The sequence below is a fragment of the Sciurus vulgaris genome (genome assembly GCF_902686455.1).
Source record: "Sciurus vulgaris genome assembly, chromosome: 6".
In the NCBI taxonomy this organism is placed as follows: Eukaryota; Metazoa; Chordata; class Mammalia; order Rodentia; family Sciuridae; genus Sciurus; species Sciurus vulgaris.
The window spans coordinates 80,085,279-80,105,080 of record NC_136466.1 but is presented as its reverse complement, the minus strand read 5'-3'; positions in this window follow the sequence as shown (position 1 = coordinate 80,105,080).

Below are 19,802 nucleotides of genomic sequence, written 5' to 3'. Positions count from 1 at the left end.
AAATGATGATCTCAACTAATGGTATCACTTAATAATATAAAGCAAAATCCACAATAATTACTATCTTTCCATTAGAGTGTGTTTTGTTGACACTATCCATTTTTCCAAATGTTCACCAACAGAAATTAAAATTCCTTTGTAAAAATAAAAATAATCTTCCATAATGATTTGTAGTATCATCTGCTTTTAATTCGTTCTTGTTTTGAGGAAAAACAAACTAAAAACACAAACCTGCTTTTTATTTAAAAAAAAATTATGACTTTGAATTTTTATATATATAATTTGTTGTATTCAGTTTTATATATAAGTACATCTTTAAAGAATAGAAATGATAAAAATTCCATTTTTTAAACTGATAAGCCTATACCCAATGCTGTGCATTAACTCTATCACTATTTCACTGAATACACATTTTAAAGAATAGGCATCCTTCCCTGTTAAAAACAAACCTATGACTGGGCACAGTGGCACATTCCTATAATCCCAGCGACTGAGGCAGGAGGATCGTGAATTCAAAGCCAGCCTCAGCAACTTAGCAAGGCCCTGTGCAGCTTAGTGAGACCCTATTTCAAAATAAAATTTAAAAAGGACTGGGAATGTAGCTCAATTGTTAAGTACCCCTGAGTTCAATGCCTGGTACAAAAATCAAAATGGCAAAACAAAGCAAAAACTGTAAATTCAAAGAGTATACCAATTATTTTTAAATATGAGAAATGTGTAGTTATATTAGCAACCTCCTGGTGAAAAGTGATGTGTAGTTTAGAATTGTAATGACAATAATAAAGTTTTTGTGGTATCAACTTACCTCCTATAGGTTTTATGACATTTTGACATTCCTCTTTAGGTGATTTCTTAAAATTGTCAACCTATTAGTAGAATTATATCTGAAGTGCCCATCATAGTCCTAATTTTACTACAGGCTGACAAGATTCTATTACTGAATCAGAATATGCTGTCATTCTTGAATCTTCTGTTAGTTAAAGTGAAAACACAAATTTGAAGAACAAGATCACCATATGTCTTGGAAGTTTCTTCTTAAATGATTTAGCCTGTATCTGGAATATCCCACAAAGGCTCATGTGCCTTGATCACCAACCAGTGACACTTTTGGGAGGTGATGGAAACTTAATGATGTATGGGCTCATTGAAGGAAGTAGGTTACTGGGAGTTTGTCCTCAAGTATATGTCTTTTCCTTGGCATATTTCTCTCTCTCTAACTGCCATGAGGTAAGCAGTTTTGCTCCATCGTTTTCATCCCACCATGATGTTCTGCCTCACCACAAGTCCACAGCTAAGAAGTCAGACAACTATGGACTTGAAACTCTGAAATCATGAACCAAAATAATTCTTTACTCATTTAAATTTTTTCACATATTCTTTCACAGTAAACTAACACAACATAAAGAAATGATACTTATAAATTTTAGAAAGGAAGAGATTAAAGTTAGTTAACATCATCATGGTTACTTATTCAAAGAAGAGGCTGAAAGACCTTAAGAATATAGTAGTTAAGTTTTTGAAATAAATACAATAGCATAATTATTTATGTAACTGGGTAAAAAGAACCCATCCACAATAGACATATTTTTTTTTAAATGAAAACAGACTTAAAAGGAAAACTAGAATGTGCATATAAGGAAAGATATAAACTCAGTGTTAGGACTAATGACACGTTAACTGTCTCAGGCTGACTCCTTACTCCCTGGCAGGTGAGCAAGATCAAGACCTCAAAGGCGGTTTCAATAGTTAATGACGATAAATCGGACCACCATCAGGGATTGGTTAACAACAGATCCGCAAACGTGATCAGCTCGTGCTTGCCATATAGTCCTATGGGACTCTCACCTGTGTGAACCCCCCCATGCCTTGCTGACCTTGAAGCTGATTGGTTCCACCTAGCCTCCACCCTACATAAAAGCTGTGTGATTTCCTCAATAAATGAGTTCCTGCTGTGCCTCATGTGTTGACAGACCTCCCAGCTCTGGTGTGTTTCCTTTGCCGCCGACACTCATCATCCTGCTCGGCCCTGTATTTTCCTCAGGCGGGCCCTGAGGAGGTACATTGGACCTTGTTGCCTGACAGGGAGCAACAACTGGTGCCCCATGTGAGGAAGATGAAGTTGCCAACAGGCCAATCAGACTTCGGGTGAGTGCACTCCCATAAAATATGGGACAGTCCAATTCCAAGTCTGACCTCTCCCTTGACTCCCTTAGGATTCTCCTTAGAAGTAGAGAATTGGAACTCTCAGATAGCCAGGCATTTCAGACCTGGAAGGCCCTCACTAAGGCAGCCCCTTGGCTGCCTGAAGCAAACTTGTTTGACTGGTCCACTTGGGATCATGTAGAACAACTTGTTAGGAAGAGGGAAATCAGTTTAGGGGAGGGTCCCCCATTGGCAGTCTGCCCTACATTATCTGCCCTTAAGGCATGCTTCTCTCCAGGATCTCCCAAAGGGGGCTCCAAGGTTCCCCCAAAGAACCGCTGCCTCCAGATGGACGGAAATCTTCCTGGTGGCCATTTTATGATACTGGGCAAGAACTCACTGACTCTAACCTCCCCCCTCCCTGTGTGGCCTTCCTGGTAAATGCTAAAATGTTAGTTTGGGAAGGAATGATTACCAATCACAAATTGGCATGTGCAGGGATGAAAGATCGCTCCATGGGAAGATGGATTGTGGCTACCAAAGATATTGGCACACAGCTTCCACAAGCGAGTGGGCAGATGGAAAGGGATTCCTTATCTTCAATCTCTTCTTTCTTGCGGTTCTCTGCTCTTCCTGCAAACTCAAACACCTCCTTCTTCTCCCCCTCTTAATCCCTCCTCCTCTTAATCCCTCCTCCTCCTCCAACTTCGACTCAGCTGTTTCTGCTTCCATTCCACAGCCCAGCCTACCTCCTGCCACGAGGTCCCACATATGCCAGTGTGGAGGGAGTAACCAGCCAACCATCAGTGGCATGTCCTAGTAAGATGTATGATATAGTAGCCCCAGTCCCCACAAGTATTGGGAGATAATTGTTTTACAATTTTACATTGAAATATAAATAGAGGAAAGCCTGAAGGCTCGGTAGGAAACTGGTCTCAAACCCAAGGAAAAAGGTAAAAAAAAAAAGAGCAAAAAGAGTCTTACGTCTTACCTGAACTCCAGCAAAAGTAAATTTTATGGTGCTTTACTAAAGTAATCAACGGCTGTATCATTTTTCCAGGACTCTTGTTTTTTTGGAATTCTACATTTTTTTTTGAGCTCATGACTTTTTTTTGATCAGTTCTATTGTTTTAGTCAACCAGAGTTTTTGAACATCTGTTACATTGCAATGGAGATTCACCTATAAAGTTACAAGGCCTTTGATTTTGTGTTATTTGTATGTCGTGATATTTGATGTCATGTTTAATCTGTATCAAAACTGAGCGCTCCTAAAATTAAAATTTAAAAATGGATCCAAATATTTTTAATTCACATGATTTAAAAAGGTTCAATTTAAATTGGGTAAACTGATAGAAGTAAAATGTCTAACATCAATTTTTCTAGGACTTTCCTTCAAAAGAAAAAGATGGCAAATACTGTTCAGGATGTTACTTGTCTAATATCTTGACAAAAAACAAGGTTACTAAGAGTTCTGTCCTAACAGGTACAATTCTATATACAAAAGGTTCTAAAGGTTTCAACTGTGTTTCAATTAGAGTACTATAGATAACAAAATATTTAATCTTATTAAAATGGAGTAATATAACTAAATTCATAAATTTCTTAAGAGCTGTTTCAGAATGTGAACAAAAAGGGGTCAACATATAGGAAAGAGAAAATAAAAGGTTCTAGATATGGAAATATATTTAGTGATGAATAAAATCTTTCTGGGTAAGAAAGTGTTTATGTGATGAAATATATGAGGGTCTAAGTAAGTGCTAAGAAAGTCTGTGTCTAAGTAAAGGGCAAATTTCAACAAGTTTGCATGTAACTAAGTTGGTTGTATGTATGTGAGACAGTTAAAGCTATTTAAGGTTTTTCCTAAAGTGAAATACTAATGTTCTGATATAAACCAAAGTTTAATCTATATGGTAAAATGTCATGGTAAAATGACAAGGATTTCTTAGGAACACTAATTTACTCTTAACTTTGTGTCTATTAAGTTTTATTCTTTAGAAAAATTAGTCTTAAAAATACAATTATGGTTAAACAACTGTTAGAGTATTGTACTACATTAGAATCTAAATTTTTCTTTAAAAACTAAACTGGGTAATATAAAAGCGTCAAGGTAATCGTGAAATGGTCACTCTTTGTATATTAAATGTGTTCACATTTTCCGGGAATACAAGTTTTAAAGCAGGGAATTTATCAAGCTGCTATTCTCCAAACTAAACTTGTCTGTAATGGTAATTATAAAGAGTAAATTTTATTGGAGATTTATTTCTATCATTTAATGTTCTATTATAGGACCTGTTATCAATAGGGTATATGTAAAATTTGTTACTTTTTACACCGAGATAAAAATTTTAAGTGTAAATGTATTTCTAAAAATTAAAGCCTGATTTATTTAAAGGTTAATATTGTGAAACATGAAAACATTTTGCCACTTTGCCACACAAAAAGAAACATTAAAAGCTCTCTCAGCCTTTCTTTAATTCATGCTTTAGATATAATGTTAAATTTTGTTAACTTATGTTCATATAGACTCAGGAGTCTATATATGTAAACTTCTTAAAATGACATTTAAGAAAGAGTGTAATGTGCAGTAGCAAAAATGGGACAACAGTGATTGAGATCAGGTCTCTGACCTCATGACTTTGGACAGTGGACTTCCTTGAGAGCTACACAGAGCTCCTAACATTGCACTTTGCAGCCCTACCATCTTAGATCTACAGGCTCAACTTGATTCCTTGGCCGCTGTCATCCTGCAACGGTGAAGGAAGAAGGACTTTTCCTGTTCCTTGGTGAAGAGTGCTGTTTCTATGCCAACCACTCTGGCATTGTACAAGATAAAATCAAAAACCTACAAGAAGATCTGGAATGTCCTAGGAGCGAGCTCCACTCTAATTTCCTCTGGACTGGGTTATACGGATGACTCCCCTACCTCCTCCCTCTTAAGGGACCGCTAATCACCATTGTTCTTGTGTTCACCTTTGGGCCTTGCATAATCAATAAGCTTATCCATTTCCTGAAAAGCTAGGCTGTCTGTACAGCTCATGGTGGTCTGACAGCATTGTACCGCCCTTCATAATGATGATTGGGAGCCCTATAGGATCATGGATCACTCGTATCAGGACACTGGGGTCTAAGTGTCTCTCCCTTAAGCCCTGCTCTTCCTGAGGGGCCTGCCCCAAGTGCTAAGGTGGTAGTCAATGACGGGTAAGATCCTCAGAGGAGGACAACCTAAGACAGTCACAACTTCGAGTAAGGCGGACCCCCAAACTGCTAGGGTGATGTTCCATGATGGGTAAGACCCTCCCAGGGGCAAACTAGGACAGACACACCCTTAATAAAACAAAAAAGGGGGATGTGTTGGGACTAATGACACGTTAACTCAGGCTGACTCCTTACTCCCTGGCAAGTGAGCTAGATCAAGGCCTTAAAGGTGGTTTCAATAATTAATGACAATAAATCGGACCACCATCGGGGATTGGTTAACAACAGTTCCGCAAATGTGATCAGCTGGTGCTTGTCATAATAGTCTTATGGGACTCTCACCTGCGTGAACCCCCCCCATGTCTTGCTGACCTTTAAGCTGATTGGTTCTGCCTAGCCTCCACCCTACATAAAAGCTGTGTGATTTCCTCAATAAACGAAATTCCTGCTGTGCCTCATACGCTGACAGACCTCCCGGCTCTGGTGTGTTTCCTTTGCCGCTAACACTCATCATCCTGCTGGGCCCTGTATTGTCCTCAGACGGGCCCTGAGGAGGTACATCGGACCTTGTTGCCCCACAGGGAGCAACAACTCAGCTGGAAGACAATGAAGACTTAAGATAGTAGAAACAAACCTCAGTTGAAGGTCATGATTCAGTATTATAAATATGTAAACTTAAGTGAAATCAATATATGTATATATATGCATTAGTTTTTTAAAAAATATTAAGATATTTTAAAATTTTAGAATAATTTTAAATATTCATCTTGGTTAGATAGGCAAAAATATATATATATATATAAGAAATGCTTAATCAGTCAATCAATGATATTTGACCCTTAGCAATCAATCTTGGGTTTCAAAAACTTTCATCAAGTGAGAGTAACCACATCTCCTGGGACAAATAGCTGATTCTAGAACTAGGGCAGGATATGTATATGTGTGTGTGTAAATATATATATATATATATATATATATATATCATATAATCATTCTGGAGAATCTTTCAGTGCTAGGAAATAAGAAAGTAAAAAAACAAACAAACAAAAAACCCCAATGCATATGTCAAAGCTTTCCAGGATCCAACTGAATGAGCTATTAAGGGCCAAGGCTGCAATAATTTGAGCAATAAACAAAGTATAAAATAAATTCCATGAATATATACATACATAAATAAATAAATGGAAAAGAATAGGCAAATCTCACAAGCAGAATAATTCCAAATAATTTATATATGCACACTGCTGTGAAATGTGTGCAGCATAATTCACCACTCCTCAGTGTAGATTCCATGTAGTGAAGACATCTAAAAAATGTAGAGTAGAAAGTGGAAAAAAATGGAACATTATAGTGGAGAAACATGACAACAACTACCTCAATCAGAAATCAACAGAGATAAGCCATGAGAGTGTGTACCTTTGACATGATACAATGCACAAGACATTTTCTCTCCGTGGTGTAAAACACATAGCCCAAGTCCTACTCATGATAAAAACATCAGAAAAATTCCAGTACAGGGCCAGGCTACCAAATATCTGGAATTTTTCTTTGTACCATTATTGGAAAAAGAATAAACAAGTGAATAAACAGCCCTAAAACAATTGGTTTAACACTTGCATAAAACTACATAAGGAAAGAAAGAAGGAAGAAATAGTTCTCCCTATCATAAAAGACAAATGAATACACAGATATATTAAGATTTAAATAAAAACACATAAACATTTATATCCTGTGTTAGAGGAGTTCTTTTATACAGCCTTTGTATTTGCATATGTTTTTACACAAAGGGAAAATGCATTTTAAAGAAAATACTAAAGGTAGAAAACACAAGGATAAAAGTGTAATAATTCAAAATTTCTGTATGTTTGCAAGACATAAAATAAAAAGATGAAGCATGATCTGGAAACATAAAATGTATCTGTATTATGCAAATTATTTATCACTTCCTTGTGCCCCTGTTGCTGGGCACTTTAAAACACTTTCCTTGGACTCCCTAACTAGCTGAATTACAGTAAATTTTGCCAGAGGGATAAAAGGGATACATAGTAAAAGGTAGGAAGAAGGAAAACACATGTTGTGGGTCTGAAAGTGGCCATAGTTGTTCTGGTGGCAAGTGTGGGGAGCCATGGTCTCTTGCAGCTATGACAGCCCAGTCCAAACATACCCCTTTTTGAAGGGCAAGCCTCAACTGTCAGTGTCATTTTGGAGACCGAACTGCTACAGTTGCATCTACAATATCATGGAAGCCCTTGCAGATGACTCGTGGTGGCTCCTGCTCAGGATCATTTGCAATTTTCTGATCTTAGTGTGAAAGCCTGTTGTCCCTTCTATTCCCACAGCATTCCCCTTTCTTTTTTCCTCTTTTAGAGGTTCCAAAAATAATTTTGTGTCTTATTTTGTGTATGAAACACCCTCCTTTTTAAATGGGCAATGTGATGTCTATTTTTATGAGTAGAGTCTGACTAGTACTGAAGGCCAAAGTTTGGATGTACTTCATATATAAGCACAAATAAATTTAAAAAATTAATGTCCTAGAATAAAATGGGCATAAAATGAACAACTTTACGAAATCAAATAAATATATCATATGAAATAATAATTCAAACTGTAGAGATATTGCACCTGCCCCAGGGATTCAGACTCTGCTCCTGCCTTGCTGAAAATGGTGCACCCACGTGGATAATGCTGCAGAGGGGCTTCCCATCTAACAACGGGTGGCAACCTTCATCCTGGGACACTTTTGCCACCATCTTGGGTTATTTCCATTGTTGCCACCATCATCTTTAGTTAGAGCAAGGTCCATCTTGGAACATCGGCCGGAGACTAGAAGCCCAATATAAAGGTAACTACAGGTCAGGCACTGCTGCCACCACCAAGGATGTGACTACTTCCACTTAGGGATAGCATCCAGGGCCAGACAGAACATCACCAAGGTCCCTGCAGGCTTGGTTACATCTGAGGTATCCCTGCAGGATATTCTAATAGCCACCATCTTGCTGCAGGGGCAAGGGAGAGACTTGCAAGGAGTCAGTAGGTTGGAAGAGGGTGTGAGGGCATCTTGATTGTAGCTCACCCAGCCAAAAAAGCAGCACTTGCTGGGATCCAACATCAGCCCTGTCTACGACTCCCCCAACCCAATACAGCATCTGCTGAATACCTGGTCCCACAATTTTGACAATCAATAGGGCTCTTCAGCTCTTCAATCCCAGTCTCCCACCAACTCCCAGCCACCAACCTGGCCCAGTGCTTGCAGCTACATGACTGGCCCACAGCTCCCAAAGCCTGTTCCTGATCTACCCAATACAGAACAATTTTACTAGACAGGCACACAGATCCCAGTGCTCAACCCCAGGACCTCTGGGAATAGAAGTTCCTGATTAGGAAATCGAAAAGGCAGGGGCAGGAGAGATGTAATTTATAGATTAAGTTACAGACCAGGAAGTTTGGGGTCCACAAGTGAGCGAAGGGGCTAAGACCAGTCTCCTGTGACACATGAGAGGACCCCAAAGGAGAATCCTGGGGTGTAGTCTTCCCATGGGGCTGGCAATTGCTATGTCTGCCCTCCAGGGGTCTTGCCGCCAAGTTTAAGCCTCCCACCTTAATAAATTTCACTATCCTGAGGGTGGAGTTACCAGAAAACTCCAGACAACCCAACCTATCAAATGAGAAGGGAAGCAGAGAAGATATTGATCTCCAACAGAAACAATCATTCAATTTTTTGGCATGACTATATTTTTTCTTCTTTTTTTTCACTCCCACATCCCCAACATTTTTTTTATTATTATTATTTGATTCATTGTACATAAATGGAGTACAACTTTATTTCTCTGGTTGTATATGTAGTAGAGTCACACTGTATAAACATACATGTATTTAGGGTAATGATATTTGTCTTATGCTATTATCTTTCCTTCACACCATCCCCTCCCCACCCCTCATTTTCTCATTTTCCTCTACATAATCCATCCTCCCTCCATTCTTGCCTTATCCCCTCCCCCAACAATTATGTATCATCATCCACTTATCAGAGAAATCATTCAACCTTTGGGATTGGCCTATTTCACTTAGCATGATATTCTCCAACTGCATCCGTTTGCCTGCAAATGCCATAATTTTATTCTTCTTTATGACTGGATATTATTCCATTGTGTATATATACCTCAGTTCCTTTATCCTTTCATCTGTTGAAGGGCATCTAGGTTGGTTCCATCTAGCTATTGTGAACTGAACTGCTATAAACATTGATGTGGCTGCATCACTGTAGTATGCTGATTTTAAGTCCTTTGGGTTCTTTGGGTATAAGCCAAGGAGTGGAACAGCTGGATCAAATGGTGTTTCCATTCCAAGTTTTCTAAGGAATCTCCACACTGCTTTCCAGAGAGGCTGCATCAATTTGCAACCCCACCAGCAATGTATGAGTGTACCTTTTCCCCCACATCCTCGCCAGCACCTCTTGTTGCTTGTATTCTTGATAATAGCCATTCTAATTGGGGCTAGATGAAATCTTAGGGTAGTTTTGATTTGCATTTCTATTATTACTAAAGATGTTGGAAATTTTTTCATAGATATATTGATTGCTTTTAGATCTTCTCCTTTGAAGTGTTTGCACAATTCCTTAGCCCATTTATTGATTGAGTTATTTGTATTCTTGGTGTAGTTTTTTGAATTCTTTATAAATTCTGGATATTAGTTCTCTATCTGAAGTGCATGCGGCAAAGATTTTCTCCCACTCAATAGGCTCCCTCTTCACATTGTTGATTGTTTCCTTTGCTGAGAAAAAGCTTTTTAGTTTGAATCTATCCCATTTTATTTCTTGTGCTTTGAGAGTCATGTAAACTAAGTATTGTTTATGCATCAGGCTATAGAGGACTGGGAGGTTTGAATAGTATATTACAGTTTGGTGGTAGAATCATTTGTTTTTTTACATTTTTTTCTTTTCTTCTTTTTTACTTGTTCTATTTTCCTCTTAAATATGTTTTCTTGGATTCTCTTTCTCACTTCTTCTGCTAACAACCAGCTTCTTTTGATTCCTCTTTCACTCTTCCTATGATCTAACACCTCTACATTATCACCTATGACCTCATTAACATCACACCCCACACCCCTCCTCCATTCTCTCTCTGTCCACCTTTAGAAGTTGTAGGCCTTATTGCAAACCTAATGTTTGTGGTGTAGATAATAATCAAAGACATCATCTCTGTTTATTATGACAAAACCCCTTAATAGGGGTTATTTGTTTTGAGGCTGCATATTATTTGCATTGGGTGCTGCTAATATTGATCTCTCCCTTAAAGGTGAAATATTGGAAACCTGCAAGGACACTACAAATTTCTAGGAAGGAAACTAATACCTTAGATCCATACTGCCAGAGGGGAAGACACACAAACAACATGAAAAGACAAGGGAAGAAAGTGCCCCAAACAAGCCAAGATCTGATAGTAATAGAATCCATTGACAACACAGAAGAAATGTCAGAGAAGTCCAGAATGCACACACATTAAAATTATGTGTGAAATAAAAGATGATATAAGAAAAAATGCAGGCAACAAAAGATGACTTCAATAAGGAGTTAAAAGAGCAAAGGCAGGAAGCAAGAGATTACTTCCACAAAGAAGCAGAGATTCTGAAAATACAAACAAACAGAAGTGCTTGAAAAGAAGGAAACAACCAAATTAAAAACTCAATAAAAAGCATCACCAAAAGACTGGATCACTTGGAAGACAAAACCTCAGATAATGAAGACAAAATATTTAATCTGGGAAATAAAGTTGACCACATAGAGACAATGGCAAGAAATAATGAAAAGTCCCTCCAAGAATTATGGGATAACATGAAAAGACCAATTTTTAAGAATTATCAGGATAGAGGAAGGCACAGAGGTACAAACCAAAGGAATGAACAATGTTTTCAATAAAATAATATCAGAAAATTTCCCAAACATGAAGAATAAAATGAAAAATCAAATATAAGAGGCTTACAGGATACCAAATATACAAAATTACAACAGCTCTACACCAAGGCACATTATAATGAAAATGTCCAGCATACAAAATAAGGTAAAATTTTAAAGGTTGAGAGAGAGAAGTATCAGATTACATATAGGGGAAACCAATTTGGATATCAGCAGATTTCTCAACCCAGACCCTAAAAGCTAGAAGATCCTGAAACAACATATACCAAGCTCTAAAAGAAAATGGATACTGACCAAGAATCTTATATCCAGAAAAACTAAGCTTCAGATTTGATGATGAAATAAAAACATTCCATGACAAAAAAAAGTTAAAAGAATTTGCAAATAGAAAGCCTGCAATACAGAACATTCTCAGCAAAATACTCCATGAGAAGGAAATGAAAAATAACAATGAAAGTCAGCAAAGGAAGGAACTACACTAAAGGAAACACTAATCAAAGGAGAAACCAAGTCCATTTAAAAAACAGAAATATGCCAAAATGACTGGGAATACAAATCGTGTCTCAATAATAACCTTGAATGTAAATGGCCTAAGCTCATTAATCAAAAGGCACAGACTAGTAGATTGGAATTTTAAAAAAGATCCAACAATATGCTGCCTTCAAGAGACTCATCTCCTAGGAAAAGATATCAACAGATGGAAGGGGAAAGGATCCGAAAAAACATATCATGTACACAGAGTGTGTAAAAAAGCAGGGGTTTCCATTGTCACATGAGATGAAGTGGACTTCAGCCCAAAATTAGTCAGAAGGCATAAAGAAGGACATTTCATACTGCTTAAGGAAATCAAACATCAATAAGACATAACAACTGTAAATGTATTTGCCCAAAATAATGGAGCATGTATGCATATCAAACAAGCCCTTCTCAATTTCAGGAATCAAATAAACTAAAACACAATAATATTGGGTGACTTTAATGCACCTCTTTCACTACTGGATAGATCTTCCAAACAAAAATTGAACAAAAAAAAATACAGAAAATAATAACAAAATCAATAATTTAGATTTAACAGACAGATACAGAATATTCCATCCATTAAGGAGTGAATACACTTTTTTCTCAGCAACACATGGATCCTTCTCTGAAATAGACCATATATAATGCCACAAAGCAACTTTTGGCAACCATAAAAAGAAAGAGCTACTACCCTGCATTCTATCAGATCATGATAGAATGAAATTAGAAATCAATGATAAAAGTACAAAAAAGAAATGTCTCCAACATCTGGAGACTAAATAATGTGTTACTGAATGATGAATGGATAGAAGAAGACTGATACAACATATCAAAATCTCTGGGATGCTATGAAAGCTGTATTAAGAGGAAAGTTCATTGTGTTGAGCTCATTCATTAAAAGATTAAAAAGTCGACAAATAAATGACCTAACATTACACCTTAAAGCCCTAGAGAAAGAAGAAAAGATCAACACCAAATGTAGTAAAAGACAAGAAATAATTAAAATCTTGTTGTAGAATATCATGCTAAGTGAAATAAGCCAATCCCAAAAACCAAAGGTCAAATGTTTTCCCTGGTAAGTGGATGATGATATATAATGGGGTTAGGGGGAGTGAGAGAAGAATGGAGGAACCTTAGATTACAGAGAGGGAAATGAGAGAGAGGAGGGTTAGGGGTATGAAAAAATGGTGGAATGAGACAGACATCATTATCCTTTGTATGTGTATTATTAAAAAATGGTATGAATCTTCATCATGCACAACCATAGAAATGAAAAGATGTACCCCATTTGTGTAAAATGAATCAAAATGCAGTCTGTAAAACTAAAAAAAAAATTTTAAATAAAATAAATCAGAGTTGAAATCAGTGAAATTGGAGAAAAAGAAATAATTTTAAAAATTGACAAAACAAAAAGTTGGTTCTTTGAAAAAATAAACGAAATTGATAAACCCTTAGCCATAATAAAGAAGAGAAGGAGAGAGAACTCAAATTACTTTAATTTGTGATGAAAAAGGAAATATCATGAGGGACACAATTGAAATACAAAAGATAATTGGAAGCTATTTTGAAAATCTATACCGCAAAATGTAGAAAATCTCAAAGACGTTGACAGATTTCAAGACAAGTAAGATCTATCCAAACCAAATCAGGAGGACATGCACAATCGAAACAGATCAATTTCAAGCAATGAAATTGCAGACGCTGAGTTCTATAAGACCTTCAAATAAGATAATAACAATACTCCTCAAAGCATTCCATGAAATAGAAAAGGAGGGAACCAAATTCTTTCTATGGCTAGCATCATTCTGATTCCAAAACCAGACAAAGACACATCAAGGAAAGGAAACTTCAGCCCAATATTCTTGATGAACATAGACACAAAAATTCTTAACAAAATCTTGGCAAATCACATAGAAAAACATATTAAAATGATAGTGTACCATTATAAAGTGAGGTTCATCCCGGGGACACAAGGTTGTTTCAACATCCAGAAATCAATAAATGTAATTCATCATTCCAATAGGCTTAATTATTACATTGCCTTTAAATTCAACCTCACAAGAAGTCTCATGAGTTGGGAAAAGGCAGAAAACTTCTTTACTATAACATACCATGAATGGCCTTTAGTCCAATTTCCAATAGAGTCCTAATCCACCCCTGAAACCTCATTAGTCCAGTATTTATAGTCTACAATCTACCATTCTTCTGGTCTTCTGAGAGCCTACCAGAATGGCCCACTAAGCTTTGCTCACAACATTCTAAAGCTTTTCCAGTTGCATCTATAAACGTTTTTAAATTCCTCCTTAGCAAATCAGCTCCAAAGTTTCCTAAATCACATGGTCAGGTTAGTCAAAGCAACAGCCCCACTTTTTGGTACCAATTTCTATTAAAGTCAACTTTTGCATCATTCTGACCAAAAGACCTGAAAAGAACAAGTTAGAAATGGTACAGTTTATTTTGACTTGTGGTCTCAGAGAATTGTTCCATGATCAGCCACCACCATAGCTCTGGGCCCAAAGTGAGGCACAATATCATGAAGGAATGGTGTAGCAGAGGAAAGCAGCTCAGAACATAGCAGTTAAGGAGCAGATAGAGCTCTGCTTACCAGGGTAGAAATATAAACTCCAAAGGCACACCCCCAGTGACCCATTTCCTCCAGTAACACCATGCATGCCTACATTTACCTATCAGCTAATCCATATCAGTGAATTAATGAACTAATAGGTCACAACTCTCAAAATTTTATTATTTCACCTATGTAAATTCTTTGTTTTATGCATGAGCTTTTGGGAAATACCTCATGACTATAACCATGTCTTTATAGAACCTTCTGAATAGTCTCCCTGATAATCTTTAAAATACTTCTAGGTTCTCTTTCCTATGGTTCCAAAACATTTTTATACCTAGGTTGGGAAGAGTTAGTTCCAAAATAATATTATCCTCTTGGAATAGCCATGTCCCTTTGACTTGGTATCATTTTGAAATGTTGCAGAGAGCAACTCAATATGTTCCTTTTAATACAGAGGATTCAGATCAAGCAACCTGATAGATGCCATTTGAGCTCTAAGCAAAGAAAGTTGGGAGACACAACATAGCAATGACATTCATCCAAAAAGAAAGCAAAGAAAAACAAAGCCCTCTTCACAAACCTTCCTTTTTGTAGTCTGAACGTGTTTCTACTTTCCCTGTGTGTCAGGAATCACCACAAGATTGACTTGCTCATGAAATTCTCAAACATTACTTTCACTTTGTTTTATCCAACATCTATAGAGTCATGAATTCTTAATATTATTATTCCATTGTATAGATATGTGTGTATGACAGTTATACTTATGAATATGAGTTTTATAAGTAGCTATTCTGTATTTCCTTAAATATGTAGAATGATCATTTCCTACATTAATATTTTCTTTCATAAAATTTTACTGTCTACAGATTGTTCTTTTCTATGCATGCATGATATGTCATATGAAATAAGTCTTACTTTGGAAGAACTGCCTATGATTATTTTCCCCAAATTTTTACTACTGCTAACAAAAGTTCTACTAACATAAACTCTTCTTAGAAACAGTCATGTTTATTTCCTTAGGATAAATTCTTAGAAAGAATTGCTGAGACAAATAAATGCACATTTTTAAGACTTTTCATATATATTGCCAAATTGTCTTCTGGAAAGTTTGTGTCAGCTGCAGTATATAAAAGTTATTTTCTAATTTATATCTGGCAATACTGCATATGCAATTTCTTTAGTCTTTTTCAATTAATGAATAAAGTTTAAATTTCATTGAAAATTCATTTTATTAGCATGTATTTGAAACAATATGTGCCGTTATATACTTGGTTTAACACATTGATACATATGATTTTACATTTTGACACATAATGATTAATGCAGAGATAAATGGATATATAGATATGTAGATATTGAGAAATAAATTGTATACAGACCAGATAAAAGTGTGGGTTCACTTTGTGATAATTGTGATTTGTTCATTGTTAGTACATATGATATCCCCAATAAAATGCTTATTAAAATCAGAATCATGTTACTACCATTTCATCTAATTCAGGCTCACTTGAAAATTCATGGACAATAAATGCAAATTGGTTTGAAGCTTAAAACTTTAGAGAAAATTATTATATTATCATTTAAGTTTGATCCATAGTAGTTGAATTAAAATGTATAATAAAATTTGATGCCATTGATTTGTTCTGAGAGTGATAAGCAGGTAAAACATACTTAGGGGAGGTACTTTTCCTAAAAATATTACCCACAGGGACTAGGTCGTCTGACATTTTATAATCATGTATACTGGAAGCCACTATTTGTTAACACAGCCCTTTAGAAAACCATCCAGGTTAATTGCCTCTAAAGCCCCAAGTCCCTAGTGGCTCAACTCCCTGAAGAAAAGGAATCAACAGCTCAATTTAGTCAAGGCAGTCTCTGGTGAGACTTTGTAGATGGTAGACCTGGCTCATTCTATCATCCTGGAAAAACTAAAGCTAGGTTCTTGAGCGAAAGTTGATTAGAAAAGATGAGCTGGTTAAAAAATTTGAAGGAATAAACATATTTCTGTAATAACTAACCAAATGGCTAAAAATGAAATTAGCAATAACTCTTTTAGAAGACAACAGGTTTCATTTATTTGTTTGTTCCTCTGTTCGAATAACTAATTCATATTTAGAAACAGTTTACTCACATGATTTGAGGACATTACAATGTGTACCTATCTACAATCTTATTAAGGTGGATGACAACCCAAGTACCTTTTCTTTTTTGAATTCTTGATTATAATTGACTGAAAATCCATCCTATCTATAGTGGAATTCCAGGATCCGGGAAATCTCCGCAGTACTTCTGCACAGTTCTAGGTAAGGAAGAGTGTTGTCACAAATGTTTCTGTCTTTTTATATACACTGCTAGTCATGCTTCCTCTCTTATGGACTATAATAGTCTTCACATTGCTGACTGAATATCTTACTGTATTATCCCGGGTTGAATTAACTCCTGTCTCCTTAGTTTCCCCTCAAACATCTCTTACACTAATGTAGACATGTATAACCCATCTTCTAATGCAACAAAGAGGTTTTATGTGATCATATAACTCTGTTCCTCTACTTCATTCCCACCTCAAAATCATTTTCTTCCCTTTTAGTTTTAATTTCTAACTTTCCTAAAATTTCTAGACATCTTTGCTATATTGTACGATTCTTTAATACCTCTGCTAAAACAAATAGACCAACTATTCCTGATTTAGTCTGCTTTTTCACTGATGTGACTAAGGGACCCAACCAGAACAATTGTAGAGAAGGAAAAGTTTATTTGGAGGCTCACAATTTCAGTGGTCTTAGTCCACAGAAGGGCAGCTCCATTCCACGGGGCTCAAGATGAGGCCTAACATCATGGCAGAAGAGTGTGGTGGAGGGAAGCAACTCATGTCATGATCAGAGAGCAGAGAGAAAGAGAGTCTCCACTCTCCAGATAACAAAATTTATATACCCAAAGCCACACCCCCAAATCTCACCTCCTCCAGTCACATCCTATCTCTTCAGTTACCACTCAGTTAATCCCTATCAGGGGATTAATTCACTGATTGGGTTAAGACTCTTACAATCCCATCATTTCTCCTCTGAACCTTCTTGGATTGTCTCACACATGAGCTTTTTAGGAGACACCTCAGATCCAGACTCTAACAATTCCAAAACCCACTGTGTTTTCCTTATATTTTGCTATTACTTTCCAGGAAGGGACAAAAGCAACATAAGTTGAAATCACCTTTGATTTGAATCATGCAGCCATCTTTACAGAAGATAGTTGACTATAGTAGTTGAGGTCAATATGAAAACATATTTTCTTAGTTTTATCTCTCCTACATTTACCTTTCTTAACACTATTAGTTAATCCTAACTATGTTCCTTCTCCTTTGTCAAGCTTTTCTCCCCATTTTTGTTTCTTTCTTCCTTATGCAAGAACATTTATTGCTTCATATTGGGAATTTTTTTTGTACTTTGCCTTCATGTCCTTATATGTTAAGGTTAAAATATTTCATATGAACATAAGACATTCTTACCTCAATGATCACTTCCTCTCTCCTTTATCAAGGTGTTTGCATAAATGCGCTGAAACCAGCTACCTTTTCCAAGAACAAATTTCTACCATGTTTTAAATGCTTAAGGTTAGGAAAGAGCAAAGTGAATCATTTTATATATGATACACATATATTAATATCAAATCAAAGATAATATTAAATGATATCCAAGATAATTGTTTCTCTTTATTAGAATGCTTGTTTAAATTTTTATTTAAATTTAAATTAAATCAGATATAGAAAATATTTCACTTATATTTGCATCCCTATAGAAATGTAAGATAATGTAAGGTCCCATTTATTTAACAAACTTCCCTATGCATCTTTTTGTTCTTTCTATTTATTCCAGAGAGAAATGTGAGACAGGAAATGTGAGACATAAAAATATAAGAATTAAACTACAGCATACTTTGGAATAATTGAGGAGGAAAAAACTAGCATATACACTAATAATAATAGATAATAATAATAATAATAATAATAATAATAATAATAGTGACTGACAATAACCACCATATGGAGGACTTTTATAGAGTGCAACCATACTTTCAGTAGGATTTCATTAGGTTGGTATTTAAGAAGTGAGGGGACAATGGAATTGGTAGTTTGAATAATTCTGTATTCATACCTACATTCACATTTTGAAAATGTAATTTAAAGGTAAGATTTGAATGAACACTTGCCTGGCTGCACAGTCCATTCACATATTATAGTCTTCATATACAATTTCTACCATTCTGTGGAGTACTTGTATATACACTTTGATAAAAATAAACATGTCAATTTAACTCAATAAGGAAATTCTTTTGGAATAATATTTTCTCACTGAAGGACTTCTGCCTAGAGTACCAATTTAGGTTTCTATCAGCTGACTGTCATTGAAATAAGTATGTTCAACATTTATTTAGATGATGGAATAAGAAGTTTGAATGAACATCTGCCTGAGTCATGCAGAACTATTTCATAGTGTGGCAATGAAAAACATGAAAATGATAGTATTTGAAAGTGTTGTTGCCCAGAGCTATTGAGGATAACAATTAGACACCCTCCTCACATGGGAAATTAAAAAAAATTTTTAACTGGGCAGTTAATAGTCTTTTATATTCTGGTTAATTTGAAAATAGCTTTGAATACATCATCTCCTTTTTGTTGGTTAACCCATTCTTGAGCTGAACTGAGAAATACTTATCAATAAGTCAATGGATTATGGACTTGGAAACTTCTAATACATATGAATGACACATTATTATTAAATTATTTCACAAGAGAAATTGATTATAGAATTTTTCAACCAGGAACTTGCATTTTGTTCTTATGAGTTTAATAGTCTAACAAATTTATGAGCTATAACTTCATATATGTTTGGTAGAAAACCAAAGACTTTGAGATGCATCTTATAAAAGTCACTTGCACAGGCACAGAGCACTAACCACCAAATACAAGAACAAAGTTGAACAACTAAATTGTAGTCCATAACATGTCTCCTCAATAAAGTTACTTTTTAAATGACACAAATTTTTGGATCATATGCTAAGGCAGTTAAAGAACTCTTCTAAAATTTAAAAGATACTACAAGCTGGGCATAGTGGTTCATGCCTATAATTCCAGCTGCCAAGGAGAATGAGGTAGGAGAACCACAAATCCAAGGCCAGCCTGGGCAGCTTGGCAGCACTATAACTCAAAATTTAAAAAAAAAAAAAAATGGGGAAGATACAGCTCCATGGTAGTAGTGGAATACCTCTGGGTTCAATCCTAGCCTGAATGAACAAACAAAAAGATAAACTGTGTTTATCCAGTGTGTCCTATCATTGAAAATTGAATACTAGGGCTTTTTAATCGCTCTTTGAGTTTCTGTATTCTTTAACTCCTGAGCATGAATTTCCATGAATTGAGCTAAGAAACAGCTATAGTCAGCCAAGTAGAAATAATTAGCTCATAATTGTGGT